Genomic DNA, 14,984 nt, shown 5'->3' with positions numbered 1-14,984 from the left:
CTTCAAGACAAGAAGTTTGCACCACTTACGGAGGCCGCAGGCATCCTTCCGTTCTCCCGAAGGAGAGGAGACACTGAGGCCTCCCCGGTCGGGTCTTAGAAGCCCAGGCAAAATTAGTAAGCTTGGTGGGTTCTGCGCTCTAGATGGAGACTCAGCCAGAGTGAGAGAGCGAGCGACATGGGGAGACCAGTATTTCGAGAAACTGATCCCAATTCTTTATTTTCCATGGTCTACTTTTATACACTGAGATGTTATGCAAAAGTCATGCAGGGTCAGCAGTCCTGACTTTTATCAAAGTCAGGTGCTTCATACAAATGTATACAGAGGTCTTAGGGGTGTTACATCATCTTCTGGCCAGGGGGCCTGCTGACAATTTATGACCCTCTCCTTGTGACAGCGGTCAGTCAACCAGGACACTTATCTCTCCAGGGGTGATTATTCTTAAAACAGACGCCACCCAAATAAAGTTACATTCCTATAGGGTGAGGGTGTAGTGGGTTTTAGTTAAGGAAAGAATTTGCTTAGCCTAAGGTCTAACGTGATTAATATCAAAGGTTAATACTTATTTCTTCTATATATTCATTAATATGTGTAAGGGCAGGGGATATGGAGACTTAGCAACAAACATTGGCTCAACAAATGAAAAACCCTTCACCAATACAATTTCTAATCAGCCCATTATACTTATACTAATAGTTTTCTAACTTTTCTAAGGAACCTGTTTTTTTGAAGGTTTAAAGCATCTCGTGCCTCTCACGGTTGGGGGGCTGTGAGCAATCACATGTGGCCGGACAAGCCTGTCAGGCAGGCCAGAGAACCTTCACAGGAGTTTGTAGGTTAAAACACTCTTGTCACACCCAAGAGTTTTTATTAACTGGAGCTCTAAGTTAACTCCTTCTCCGAAAGAGGTGGTGGGGGACAGCCCCCCGTAAAGTCAGAGGTGTAGGTGAGAGCACAAAGTAGTAAAGCAGGCAGGCTCTGGTTATGGGGGTAGATGCTCGAGGATTTCCAGGGGGACTCCTGAGGCTCGACCCCGCCTTTGCGTATGTCGAGCCTCCTTCCTCATGACCTTTGCCACGGGCAGAGTGCCTCACTCTGGCCCCCAACAGTAAACTTTTTTGCTTTTTAAAAAAAGTTTCATCTCTCTATATATATTTTATAATATTTTGGTAATGAGAATGAACTGCTCCTGAAAACACCACTATTTTTATTAGAATAACCCATCACATTCATAATCTTCATATAAATATTGTTCAGAGGTTTATAGTTCTAATTAGTTTTAATATGCTATTATAAAAATTAATTAAGGGAATCCATAAATGTTGCATTTTTATGCTTATAATATCAAATTCAGACTAAGTTTTAGAAGATTCAGTATTATTGAAAATAAATAACTTACAATATATTAAGTAGAAAGCAAGTAAATTAATAATTAAATTATTATTATGAAGTATTAAACACTATTCAACTATTAATTTGGCAAATCTTTGAGAGATAATATCCAGTTTTATTGACAGTAAAAATGTATACCTTCACATACTTTGATATGTTTGTGTGAGATTAACAGAGGATGTTTTCATTATATGCATTAAAATTCTTAAAAAATATGTTTGCTTCTCACCCAGTAATTGTAGTCCTAGAAAAATATTCTAAGGAATTCATTGGCCAAACTTGGCAAATCTGAAACCTTACCATAACAGTTTCTCTCCCTACTGCATATAACTACCTACAAAGCAAAGCAAGAAAAAAAATAAATAAGTGAGATTTTTACTTTCCCCAGCAAAACATTAGACCTCAGATTTGAGGGCAATAATCTTTCATTATGCTGGATGAGGTAGTGAGATCAATGTCCCCCTTATGCCCTCCCAAATCATATTCAAATCCCAACAGCCAGTACCTCTAAATATGACCTATTTTAGAAATAAAGTCTTTGCTGATGTAATCACCTGGAGGATGTCAGGATGAGGCCATTCAGGGTAGAGAGTGGATCCAAAATCTGCTGACTGGAGTCCTGATAAAAGAAAAAAGAGGGGTGTTTTGATGCAGCAAGAAACATCATATGGAGAGGCAGAATTTAAAGTAATCTGTCATAATTTAAGAATTCCAGGAGCTACCAGACACTGGAAGAGACAGACAAATCCCTTTAGAGCCTTTGGAGGAATTATGGCCCTGCCAACACCTTGATTTCCAGCCTCCAGGACTGTCAGAGAATACACCAGTTTTAAGCCATCCCATGTGGGTTCATGTGCTGTGGGAGCCCTAGGAAACTGATAAACATGGTGACCTCCATGGACAGTGGCTAGCCCTTCATTTTCACCACCCTCTCTTCTGTGCCTTCAAATACAGCACTTAGCACCTAAACATGAGGCAACAGGGCTGTGAGACTCTGGTCTCTAACAATAATATAAACATGTGCCTGTGTGTGTGTGTGCGTGTTGGTCGCTCATTTGTGTCTGACTCTGCAGCCCATGGATTGTAGCCCTCCAGGCTTTTCTGTGCATGGGATTCTCCAGGCAAGAATACTGGAGTGGGTTGTCATTTACTTCTCCAGGGGATTGTCCGGATCCAGGGATCAAACCCAGGTTTCCTGCATTGCAGCCAGATGCTTTACTGTCTGAACTACTAGGTAAGCCCAACTGCCAATTCAATCATTTAGTGCTATCCTAACAGACTGGTTTCAAATAGGAAAATGAGTTTGTCAAGGCTGTATATTGTCACCCTGTTTATTTAACTTATATGCAGTGTATATCATGAGAAACACTGGACTGGAAGAAACACAAACTGGAATCAAGATTGCCAGGAGAAATATCAATAACCTCAGATATGCAGATGACACCACCCTTATGGCAGAAAGTGAAGAGGAACTCAAAAGCCTCTTGATGAAAGTGAAAGTGGAAAGTGAAAAAGTTGGCTTAAAGCTCAACATTCAGAAAACGAAGATCATGGCATCCGGTCCCATCACTTCATGGGAAATAGATGGGGAAACAGTGGAAACAGTGTCAGACTTTATTTTTCTGGGCTCCAAAATCACTGCAGATGGTGACTGCAGCCATGAAATTAAAAGAGGCTTACTCCTTGGAAGGAAAGTTATGACCAACCTAGATAGCATATTCAAAAGCAGAGACATTACTTTGCCAACAAAGGTTCGTCTAGTCAAGGCTATGGCTTTTCCTGTGGTCATGTATGGATGTGAGAGTTGGACTGTGAAGAAAGCTGAGCGCCGAAGAATTGATGCTTTTGAACTGTGGTGTTGGAGAAGACTCTTGAGAGTCCCTTGGACTGCAAGGAGATCCAACCAGTGAGCCCTGGGATTTCTTTGGAAGGACTGATGCTAAAGCTGAAACTCCAGTACTTTGACCACCTCACGCGAAGAGTTGACTCATTGGAAAAGACTCTGATGCTGGGAGGGATTGGGGGCAGAAGGAGAAGGGGATGACAGAGGATGAGATGGCTGGATGGCATCAGTGACTCGATGGACGTGAGTCTCAGTGAACTCCGGGAGTTGGTGATGGACAGGGAGGCTTGGTCTGCTGTGATTCATGGGGTTGCAAAGAGTCGGACACTATTGAGCGACTGATCTGATCTGATCTGAACTTCTTTCATGCACTGATACCTGTACTATGAAGTTTTTAACCTAGTAAATAAAATATTGGCCTTCTCAGGTGGTGCTAGTGACAAGAAAGAACCCATCTGCCAATGCAGGTGACGTCAGGGACTCAAGTTCCAGTCCTGGGTCAGGAAGATCCCCTGCAGGAGGACATGGCAACCTACTCCAGTGTTCTTGCCTGGAGAATCCCATGGAGAGAGGAGCCTGGCGGGCTAGTGTCCATGGGGTCATAAAGAGTCAGAGAGGAATGAAGCAAATCAGCATGCAGGCATGCACATAGAAAAAATATTAATAAATATATCTAAAATTATAAGATCTTGACTCTAGCAAGGATGTACATGTTACTCCTATGAGGAAAATATAGACACTACATCACTGAACTCTACCTCTTCTCCCTTCTCACCATGACTCTACGGAAATTATGGGTACTACGTATACAGCTACTTTTCCCTATGTTTTTTTTTCATTTGATACTAAGGGGAAATAAACTTCTGCCTATCCCCTTCTGAAATACAGAAGAGGCTTTGGTGTAAATTTATATTTCCATCATTTCATCAGGAGAATTCTATTACATATACTATAAATGGATTATAGAAACCACAAAGGAGAATCATTCATCTTTAACTTTTTTCTTGTAGAAGCAAATATTTAAAAGGCATCATTTTTTTGAGATTCATATCACAAAATACTATTGGTTCAATCAACTATTATTTGCAGTAGTTAAGCTGTTTCTTATTTCCTTCCACACACACACTCCGCAGAGTCATACACATACACACTCATGTATGCCAATAAAATACTGTTGAGAAAATCTTTTCATTCAAAGACTCATCCAAATACTTCTGCTTTCCTGGGTGCTAATATTAAGAAAGTGAGATTTCTCAAAACAAAGAAAAGTCTGGGTGTTTCACCAATGGGATAATTTTTGTGGTGTGTCTCTCTTACTCTTCCTAGCTAATGATTTCTTTCTTTCTGTCAGTACCTTTAATTCTTGGGAGAAAATATTGGCTGCATGTCAGTATGTTACAAATTAAAGACCCATTGTTAATATTCTTAATATTTAATTTGTAAGGACTGGCCTTAGTGCACAGGAGACACTGGAAGTCAGAACTGCGGCTTCTCAGGAGGATTCTCCAGGCTCTGCTGATCCTTTGCTGTCTGTTTCACTTATGCCACAGCTCTTCCACAGGACAGGACATAGTGCAGACATGAAATTGTTCCTTCAGTTACCCAGGTATTAAAGGGAGTCACTGCTGTTTAAGAAATACAAATAATTGTCTCAGAATGGTCTGGGTGGAGGATGTTCCAAGTCCAGTGATCTCCCTGACATATCTGCTAAATCTGTGGGACTCATCTTTTCTTGGACAAGAAAAGTCTCCCAACTCCACAGAATCAACTCAGATTCTGGAACATATTCTAGACCTTAGTTAGTTGCAACTATTTTGAGCTTACCTAAATTCAGATAAAAAAGAAATCTCTTTCTTTAATTTCAGTAATTTAAAAGAACGAAAGTGTCTTTCAAGCACATAAAATTAAAAGTATTGGCTATTACAATTTTCCTCTTCTCCCTTTACAGCTTTTCCAGAGGCTTGGTTCTCACCCTGAGATGGTCCTTGGCTCTCTCCCAAAGTACACTCTGCTCTTTCCACAGCACAGATTCCTAGTCTTTTAAGACCTAAGGATACCTACGAATATATAAGGTAATGAAATAAGAATGCGTAAATTACTTAATATTACCAATCAATAAGAGAAAAAATTAAATTTTGTGCCCGTGATTACCATTAAAGATTCATTATTAACTGAACATAGCACAAATTCATCATACTTGGATCGGAACTTACCTCAGTACTGTTACAGACATGCTCTCTCTTGTTCAGTAACTCTCTTAAATTCAGTCCAGGGCTTAGGTGCCCACCTCCTGGTGGCAAAAACTTTCAAAAGTCTCCACAGTCCAGTCAATTCCAAATTCAACAGCTCTGGGCTCTGGAGAAGATAAGCTTGGCTCCTTGCTGGATGCTTGATATGCTCTCCAAAGGTCATGCCCACTTCCTTCAAGTGATAGGGTTCTCAACCCTGGGGAAAGGTATAGGTGCCCATGATTCAATTTTTCAAGAGTTGTAAATGCATTCAGAGGACAACAGGAGAATGCAAACGTTTTGAAACCTACTTAATACAATCATCATAATCCAATCTCAGGTAAAAAGTCAGAGGTTGACTGCACATTCCTAGTTCTTGAAGTTCTGTTTGAAAAATAATTGAACTCCCCAATTATGAATTCATATCTCCATTTATAAAATTTTATTGTAGCCCCAATTAGTGTGACCCATGACCACCCAATATTTGTGGTAACCTGTCTGAATTTGCCTGAATTACTTTCTTGACATTTTATCAGAAAGAGTTCTTCACATTCCATTTTTCACCTGGAGCAATCAAGCTCCCCAATCATACCACTTAATACTCTTGCCTTCTGCTGTTTCATGGATGTTCTCAACCTCTTAAGAACTAAAATTCTCTTAAATTTCATACTTTTCATTCAGTTTTCCATGAAAGTCTTCCCTCTGAGGATTTGATATTTGCTTTTTTTGTTGTTCTGTTTTGATTTTGATTACACACTATTGCTTTCACTCTGTCTATAACTGCACACACTGCTCACACAACAGCTGTTGGTGGTTATTCTCTTAGGCTCTGGCCTTTAGTCATTCCCTGAACGTCATCTCATACTTTATCATTCTATTATTCAATATGTAAGCACATTTGACATATTGATATTAGGTTGTGAAATTAATGATTATGGCATAGTTGTATACTACAGGGTAGACTAAAAGAATCATAGACAATCGATTAAACAACTATGATATTGTCTGTGAAGTTTGGGCAACTATCTCTTAAGAGATTCTTTATTTTGACTATGCTTACATTATATTCCTCAAAACATTTTCCAGTTTATCAAAGAGGGCCATAATGCTCTACTCAGGGAAAGATACTAGACTGGGAAATTTATATTCTTATTTATTTTTAATTTTTAAAAAATTTTTAAAAATTTTAATTATTTAATTATTATATATTATATAAATTATATTTATTATATATAGTATATATTTATATATAATATAATATATTAATATTTATAATAATATTGTATATAATATATTATATATCATATTTTAATTATTATATAATATATTTTATTATATATTGATTTATATATGTATATATTTATAATATAATAAATATATATTATATATTTATAATATAATAAATATATATTATATATTTATAATCATATATATATTTATATAATATATAACTTATATAATATATAATAAATTATATATAATATATAATTTATATAATATATAATACATTATATAATATAATATATAATTTATATAATATTATATATAATATGTATTTTATTATATATTTATTTATAAATATATATTTATTTATATCTTTACTATATATATTTATATATATTTATTATAATATATAATTATATATTATATATAAAAATATATATGTATTCATAGGAATGTGTATTTCATCTATAGTAATGTGTATATGTCAATCACAATCTCCTAATTAATCCCTCCCCACTTCCTAGCTCCTAAGATATTTTTTAGTAAGTTATCTTTTCCTACATCTGTAAATCTATTTGTAAATAGCTTTATTTGTTTCATTTTCTTAGATTCCAATATCATATGATGCTGATCTTTCTTTTTCTGCTTTACTTTACTCAGTATGACAGTCTTAAGGTCCATGCATGTCTCTACAAATGGCATTTTTGGTTCTTCTTAGTGGTTGAATAATATCCTATTGTATATATGCATTACATCTTTTTTATCCATTCATCTGTCCATGGACATTTAGGTTCCTTCCAGGTCTTGACAACTGTAAACAACTTGTCAATGAATGTTTGGGTTCGTGTATTCTTTTGAACCACATTTTTCTTTGGATACATGCCCAGGAATGGAATTGCTGGATCATACGGTAGCTCTACTTTTAGTTTCGTAAGGAATTTTAAGTGTTCTTCATGGTGGCCTTACCAATGTACATCCAGGTAAACAGTGTAGACAGGTTCCCTTTTCTCCATATCCTCTCCAGAATTTCCTGCTAGTAGTAAATTTGATGACTACCATTTTGATTGGTATGAGGTTATATCTCATTGTAGTTGTGATTTGTTTTTCTCCTGTAATTATTTGGTGTTGAGAATTATTTCATGTACTGCTTGGCCATTTGTATGTCTTCTTTGAAGAAATGTCTATTTAAGTCATCTGCCTATTTTTTAATTATTATTTTTAATATTGAACTACATGAGCTCTTTATAAAATTTTCAAAACAAACCCCTTGTTGGTCCCATCATTTTAAAATATTTTCTTCCATTCTGTGTGTTTTCTATTTGTTTTGTTTACAGTTTCCTTTGCTGTGGAAAACCTTGTGAGTTTAATTAGATTCCATGTGTTGTTTTTTTTTTTTTTTTTAATTTCCTTTACTGAAGGAGAAGACTGGCAAAATATATTGCTATGATTTATGGCAAGGAGAGTTCTGCCTGTGTTTTCATCTAAGAGTTTAATAATATCTGGTCTTACTTTTAGGTCTTTAATCCATTTGAGTTTGTTCGTGTTTATTAAACCAGTCAATCCAAATGGAATAAACCCTGAATATTCATTCAAGGACTGAGGCTGAAGATAAAGCTACAATACTTTGGTCACCTGATGCAAAGAGCCAACTTATTTGAAAACACGTTGATGCTGAAAAGATTGAAGGGAAAAGGACAAGAGAGCAGCTGAAATGGTGGTTAGACAGCATCACCAACTCAGTGGACATGAATTTGAGCAAACTCTGGGATATAGCAAACTCTTAAGGAGAGTGGAGCCTGCCGTATTACAGTTTATGGGATTGAAGAGCTATGGACACCATTTAGTGCCTGAAGAAAAACAATGATGTTAAAGGATGTTCTGTTTCAGGTTTTCACATGAAGCTGTCCTGTTCTCCCAGAACCATTTTTTTTTTTTTTTAGCAGACTGTCTTTCCTTCCTTGTAAAGAAATGAAGGTACTTTTAAACTAATGATTTAGGCTGATATATGTCTTTTTGTGTGTGTTTGTGTGTGTAAGATAACTGGTTTATTAACATATTGAGACCAATACATCTAATTGAGAACAGGATCAGCAGGGAAGAAAAACTTCACACACTGAAGAATATAAAATTAAAGATTAAAAGACCCTGATATCAGTCAAGTTTAAATAAGGTGATTTGAGATACCAAGATTTCAGTTATTATCATTGTTAGCATTTCCATATTATTATTTTTTAATTAATTTATATTAACTAGAGGCTAATTAATTTACAATATTGTAGTGGTTTTTGCCATGCATTGACATGAAACAGCCATGGGTGTACATGTGTCCCCATTTGAACCCCTCTCCTACTTCCCTCCCCATCCCATCCCTCAGGGTCATCCCAGTGCACAGGCCCTGAGTGCCCTGTCTCATGTATCGAACCTGGACTGGTGATCTGTTTCACATATGGTAATACACATGTTTCAATGCTATTCTCTCAAATCATCACACCCTCGCCTTCTCCCACAGAGTCCAAGAGTCTGTTCTTTACATCTATGTCTCTTTTGCTGTCTCGCATATAGGGTCATTGTTCCCATCTTTCAAAATTTGATGTATATGGTGTTATTCTTTCTGATTTACTTCATTGTGTATAATAAGCTGCAGTTTCATCCACCTCTTTAGAACTGATTCAAATGCATTCTTTTTAATAGCTGAGTAATATTCCATTCCCATCACTTCATGGGAAATAGATGGGGAAACAGTGGAAACAGTGTCAGACTTTATTTTTGGGGGCTCCAAAATCATTGCAGATGGTGACTGCAGCCATGAAATTAAAAGACGCTTACTCCTTGCAAGGAAAGTTATGTCCAACCTAGATAACATAATCAAAAGCAGAGACATTACTTTGCCAACAAAGGTCCATCTAGTCAAGGCTATGATTTTTCCTGTGGTCATGTATGGATGTGAGAGTTGGACTGTGAAGAAGGCTGAGCACTGAAGAATTGATGCTTTTGAACTGTGGTGTTGGAGAAGACTCTTGAGAGTCCCTTGGACTGCAAGGAGATCCAACCAGTCCATCCTAAAGGAGATCAGTCCTGGGTGTTCTTTGGAAAGAATGATGCTAAAGCTGAAACTCCAGTACTTCGGCCACCTCATGCAAAGAATGACTCATTGGAAAAGACTCTGATGCTGGGAGGGATTGGGGGCAGGAGGAGAAGGGGACAGCAGAGGATGAGATGGCTGGATGACATCACCAACTCGACGGACATTAGTTTGAATGAACTCCGGGAGTTGGTGATGGACAGGGAGGCCTGGTTTGCTGTGATTCATGGGATTGCAAAGAGTCAGACACGACTGAGTGACTGAACTGAACTGAACTTGGGGCTAAGAAGGGGTGAGGGATTAATTAGGAGTCTGCGATTGAGACATACACATTACTATATATGAAGTAAATAATGAGTAAGAACCTACTGTATAGCACAGGGAACTCAAGTGAATACTTGGGAATGCTGTATATAAACAATAATCTTAAAAAAGAGTTATTGTTGTTACTTGGGAAATAAGTCATGTCCAACTCTTTGCAACCCTTTGAACTGCAGCATGCCAGGCTTCCTTGTCCTTCACTATCTCCGGAAGTTTGCTCAAACTCATGTTTCATCCCCTGTCACCCCCTTGTGCCTTCAATCTTTCCCTGCATCAAGGTCTTTTCAAATGAGCAAGACCTTTGTATCACGCGGCCAAAGTACTGGAGCTTCAGCTTCAGCTTCAGTTCTTCCAATGAATATTAAGGGTTGAATTTCTTCAGGATTGACTGGTTTGATCTCCTTGCTGTCCAAGGAACTCTCAAGCATCTTCTCCAGCATCACAGCTTGAAAGCACCAATTCTTTGGCACTCAGCCTTCTTCATAATGCAACACTCACATGACTACTGGAAAAATCATAGCTTTTACTATAAGGACCTTTGTTGGCAAAGTGATGTGTCTGCTTTTTAATACGATGTCTAGGTTGGTCATAGCTTTTCTTCCAAGGAGCAAGTGGCTTCCAATTTTGTGGCTATAGTTATTGGCTGCAGAGGTTTTGGAGCCCAAGAAAATAATATCTGTCACAGGTTCCACTTTTCCCCCATCTATTTGCCATGAAGAGATGGAACCAGATGCAAGGATTTAGTTTTTTCAATGATGAGTTTTAAGCCAGCTTTTTCACTCCCTTATTTCATCCTCATCAAGAAGTTTTTAAGTTCCTCTTTGTTTCCTGCTGTAAAAGTGGTATCATCTGTGTATCTGAGGTTGTGATATTTCTTCCAGCAATCTTGACTCTACTTGTGAGTCATTCAGCCTGGCATTTGGCATGATGTACTCTGCATAGAAGTTAAAGAAGCAGGGTGACAATATACAGCCTTGACATCCTCATTTCCCAACCTTGAATCACTCTCTTGTTCCAAGTCTGGTTACAAATATTGCTTCTTTTCCTGCATACAGTCTTCTTAGAAAACAGGTAAGTTAGTCTGGTATTCCCATCTCTTTAAGAATTTTCCACAGTTTTATTTGGTTCACATAGTCAAAGGTCTTAGAGTAGTCAATGAAGCAGATGTAATTCTTTTTTTTTTTTAATTTCCTTAGTTTTCCTATGATCCAACAGATGTTGGCAATTGGATCTCTGATTCCTCAGCCTTTTCTAAATGAAGCTCGCACATCTGGAAGTTCTCTGTTCACACACTGCCGAAGCCTAATTGAAGGATTTTAGCATAATCTTGCTAGCATATGAAATGATCGCAGTTGCACAGTAGTCTGCACATTCTTTGCCATTTCTTTTTTTCAGACTGGAAGAAAAACTGACCATTTCCAGTCCCATGACCACTACAAATTTTCCAAATTTGCTGGCATATTGAGTGCAGCACTTTCACCATCTTTAACAATTTGAAATAGCTCAGCCTGAATTCCATCACCTCCACTAGCTTTGTTCCTAGTAATATCTCTTAAGGCCCACTTTTTTCACACTTCAGGATGTCTGACTCTAGGTGAGTGACCACACCATTGTGGTGATCCAGGTCATTAAGACCTTTTTAGTATAGTTCTTCTGTGTATTCTTGCCACTGCTCCTTAATCTCTCTGCTTCTGTTATCTCCTTGATATGTCTGTCCTTTATTGTGTCCATCTTGACAAGAAGTGTTCCCTTTGTATCCTCAGTTTCCTTGAAGAGATCTCTAGTCTTTCCCATTTTCCTCTATTCCTTTGCATTTCTTACCTTTCCTTGCTATTCTCTGGAACTCTGCATTCAGTTGGGTATCTCTTTCCCTTTCTCTACTGTGTTTGCTTCTCTTGTTTTTCCCAGCTATTTGTAAGGTCTCCTTGGACAAGCACTTTGCCTTCTTGCACTGATTGCGTGGATCACAGGCTTGTGTAACTCAAGGAAGCTATGAGTCATACCTGCAGGGCCACCAAAGATGGACGAGTCATGGTGGAGAGTTCTGACAAAACGTGTTGCACTGGAGAAGGGAATGGCAAACCACTTCAGTGTTCTCACCTCAAGAACCTCATGAACAGTATGGAAAACGGAGGTGAGATTATATATATATATACATATATATATATATATAATTCACTTTGCTATACACCTGAAACTAATACAATATTGTACGTCAACTTTATATTTCAAAAAAAATTAAAAATAAGTGAAGAAATTTTCCCATCTAGTATCTTTCTCTGAGTGGAGCACCATAACACATCTTTGATTAAATATGAAAATGTTTTGAGGAATAGAATGCAAACAGATCAAAACAAAGAAAATCTTAAAAGATAGTTGTCCAAACTTCATAGACCGTATCACATTTCTTTCACAGATTGTCTATGATTGTTTTAGTCTATCCTGCAGTGTACAACTATGCACTAATCCCTAACTTCACAACCTAGCATCAGTATTTCAAATATAGATATATATTGAACAATAGAATGAAAGGGTATGAGATGATATGCAGGGAATGACTAAAAGGAACAGAGTCTTAGAGAATAACCACCATCTGCTGTTCTGTGTGTAGTTATAGCCAGAGCAAAACAATAGTATGTAAACAAAACAAGCCTTAGATGGAAGAATTTCATGGAAAATTGAATGAAAAGAATAAAATTGAAGAGACTTTAGTTCTGAAGGGGTTGAGGACTTCCATCAAACAGCAGAAGGCAAGAGTAGTAAGTGCTATTATTGGAGAGCTTGACTGTTCTGGGTTAAAAGACGGAATGTGAAAAACTCCTCTTCCTGAAGGAATATCCCGGAAGTAATGCAGGCAAATTCAGACAGGTAACCAAAACTAGTGGGTCACTTCAGTTAGGACTATAATAAACTTCTATGAATGGAGATACGAAATTTATAATGGAAGAGTTCATTTATTAACCAAACTTCATGGATTGGAAGTGTGAACTCAGTCTGTGACTCTTTACCTGAGATTGGATTTTGGTAATTAGATTAAGTAAATTTTGGAAGGTTTGACTTCAATCCTTGGCATCTAGATGTGTTTACAATTCTTGAGAAATCTAATCTCGTGCTACTGCACCTTTGTGCAGGGTTGATAACCCTATTACTTTGAGGAAGTGGACCCGGTCTTCAGAGGATATATAAAGCATCCATCGAAGATCCAAGCTCATTCCTCTCCAGATCCCAGAGCAGTTGCCTTCGGAATTGACTGGACTGTGGAGACTTGAAGGTGTTTGCAACTAGGAAGTAAGCAACTAAACCCTGAACTGAATTTAACAGAGTTACTTACTGAATAAGAGAGAAGTCTTCTGTAACAGTACTGAGGTGAGTTCTGATCCAGGTACAATGAATTTTTCCTATGTTTAGTTAAAAATAAAACCTTAATGGTAATCATGGATAGAAAAGCTAATTTTTTTTGGTCTTCCAGTAATATCTATTTTTAAGCCCTGCATCAAACATTTGTTCCATGTGTGATTTTTAGACAGTAATATTTTATCCACAGTGTGTCAAGTATCCTCTTTATAAACTGGGGGTAAAATTAGTGAATATTGCTGAGAATACTAAAATGGTTAATCCATATATCAAGAGCTAATCCAATGCCTAAAAATAGTTTTCTTGGGGATGGTTTTGACCACCGCCTCCTGTACAATGTTATGAACTTCCATCCATAGTTCCACAGGAACATGGTCAAACAGCTGAGAAAAAAGATGGAAAAGGCAAGGAAAAAAAGGAATAATATATTCATCTGAATGCAGAGCTCCAAAGAATAACAAGAAGAGATAAGAAAGGTTTCCTAAGTGATCGATGCAAAAAAATAGAGGGAAATCTATTAGGAAAAAATAGAAATCTTCAGGAAATTAGAGCTATCAAGGGAACATTTCATGGAAAGATGGGCACAATAAAGGAGAGAAATGGCATGGACCTAACAGAAGCAGAAGATATTAAGAGGAGTTGGCAAGAATACAGAGAAGAACTATACAAAAAAGATCTTAGTGACTCTAATAGCCATGATGGTGTGATCACTCACCTAGAGCCTGACATCCTGGAGTGCTTAGTATAGTGGTCCTTAGGAAGCATCACTGCAAATAAAGCTAGTGGAGGTGATGGAATTCCAGCTGAACTATTTCAAATCCTAAAAGATGATGCTGTTAAAGTGGTCTTAATATGCCAGCAAATTTGGAAAACTCATCAGTGGCCAAAGGACTGGAAAAGACAAGTTTTCATTCCAATTCCAAAGAAAGGCAATGCCAAAAATGATCAAACTACCACACGAATTACATTCACCTGACAGGCTAGCAAAGTAATGCTCAAAATTCTCCAAACCAGGCTTCATGAACCGAGAACATCCGGAGGTTCAAGCTGAATTTGTAAAAGGCAGAGAAACAAGAGATCAAATTGCCACATCCATTGGATCATAGAAAAGGCAAGATAATTCCAGAAAAATATCTACTTCTGCTTCATTGACTGCACTAAAGCCTTTGACTGTGTGGATCATGGCAAATAGTGGAAAATTCTTAAGGGGATGGGAATACCAGAACACCTGACCTGCCTCCTGAGAAACCTGCATGCAGTTCAAGAGGCAACAATTAGAAAGGACATGGAACAGACTGGTTCAAAATTGGGAAAGGAGTACGTCAAGGCCTTATATTGTCCCCCTGCTTGTTTAACTTATAGGCAGAGTACATCAGTGAAATGCCAGGCTGGATGAAGCACAAGCCAGAATCAGGATTGCCTGGAGAAATATACTAACCTCAGATATGCAGAGGACACCACCCTTATGGCAGAAAGTAAAGAAGGACTAAAGAGACTTGATGAAAGTGAAAGAGGAGAGTGAAAAAGCTGAATTGCAACT

General features: G+C 37.6%; 1 protein-coding gene and 1 long non-coding RNA gene across 13 annotated transcripts in view; one reads left to right on the top strand and one right to left on the bottom strand.

Moving 5' to 3' along the window:
- The window catches only part of LOC102409929 (upstream-binding factor 1-like protein 1), a 90,141-nt gene that overhangs the window by 62,532 nt on the left and 12,625 nt on the right, over window positions 1–14,984 (top strand). For 2 of the 12 annotated variants that reach the window (XM_044943380.2, XM_045165790.1), the window contains exon 1: window positions 13,236–13,456. The exons of 2 other annotated variants lie outside the window; for them this stretch is intronic. The gene's annotated coding sequence lies outside the window, so the exon portion shown is untranslated. Of the gene's footprint in view, window positions 1–13,217; window positions 13,473–14,984 lie in introns of those variants that run through there. 8 more of the 12 variants (XM_044943381.2, XM_045165791.1, XR_006551276.2 and 5 more) reach the window with 7 other exon arrangements.
- Window positions 4,530–5,676, bottom strand: LOC123333760. Its single transcript, XR_006551281.2, has 2 exons — window positions 5,449–5,676; window positions 4,530–5,292 (listed from the first exon to the last, which is right to left on the bottom strand). It is a non-coding gene; the product is annotated as an uncharacterized LOC123333760 (long non-coding RNA).

Source organism: Bubalus bubalis, chromosome 5 (assembly GCF_019923935.1).
Source record: "Bubalus bubalis isolate 160015118507 breed Murrah chromosome 5, NDDB_SH_1, whole genome shotgun sequence".
Classification (NCBI taxonomy): Eukaryota; Metazoa; Chordata; class Mammalia; order Artiodactyla; family Bovidae; genus Bubalus; species Bubalus bubalis.
Note: the sequence above shows the minus strand (reverse complement) of the source record. Positions and strands in the feature narration are given on the sequence as shown.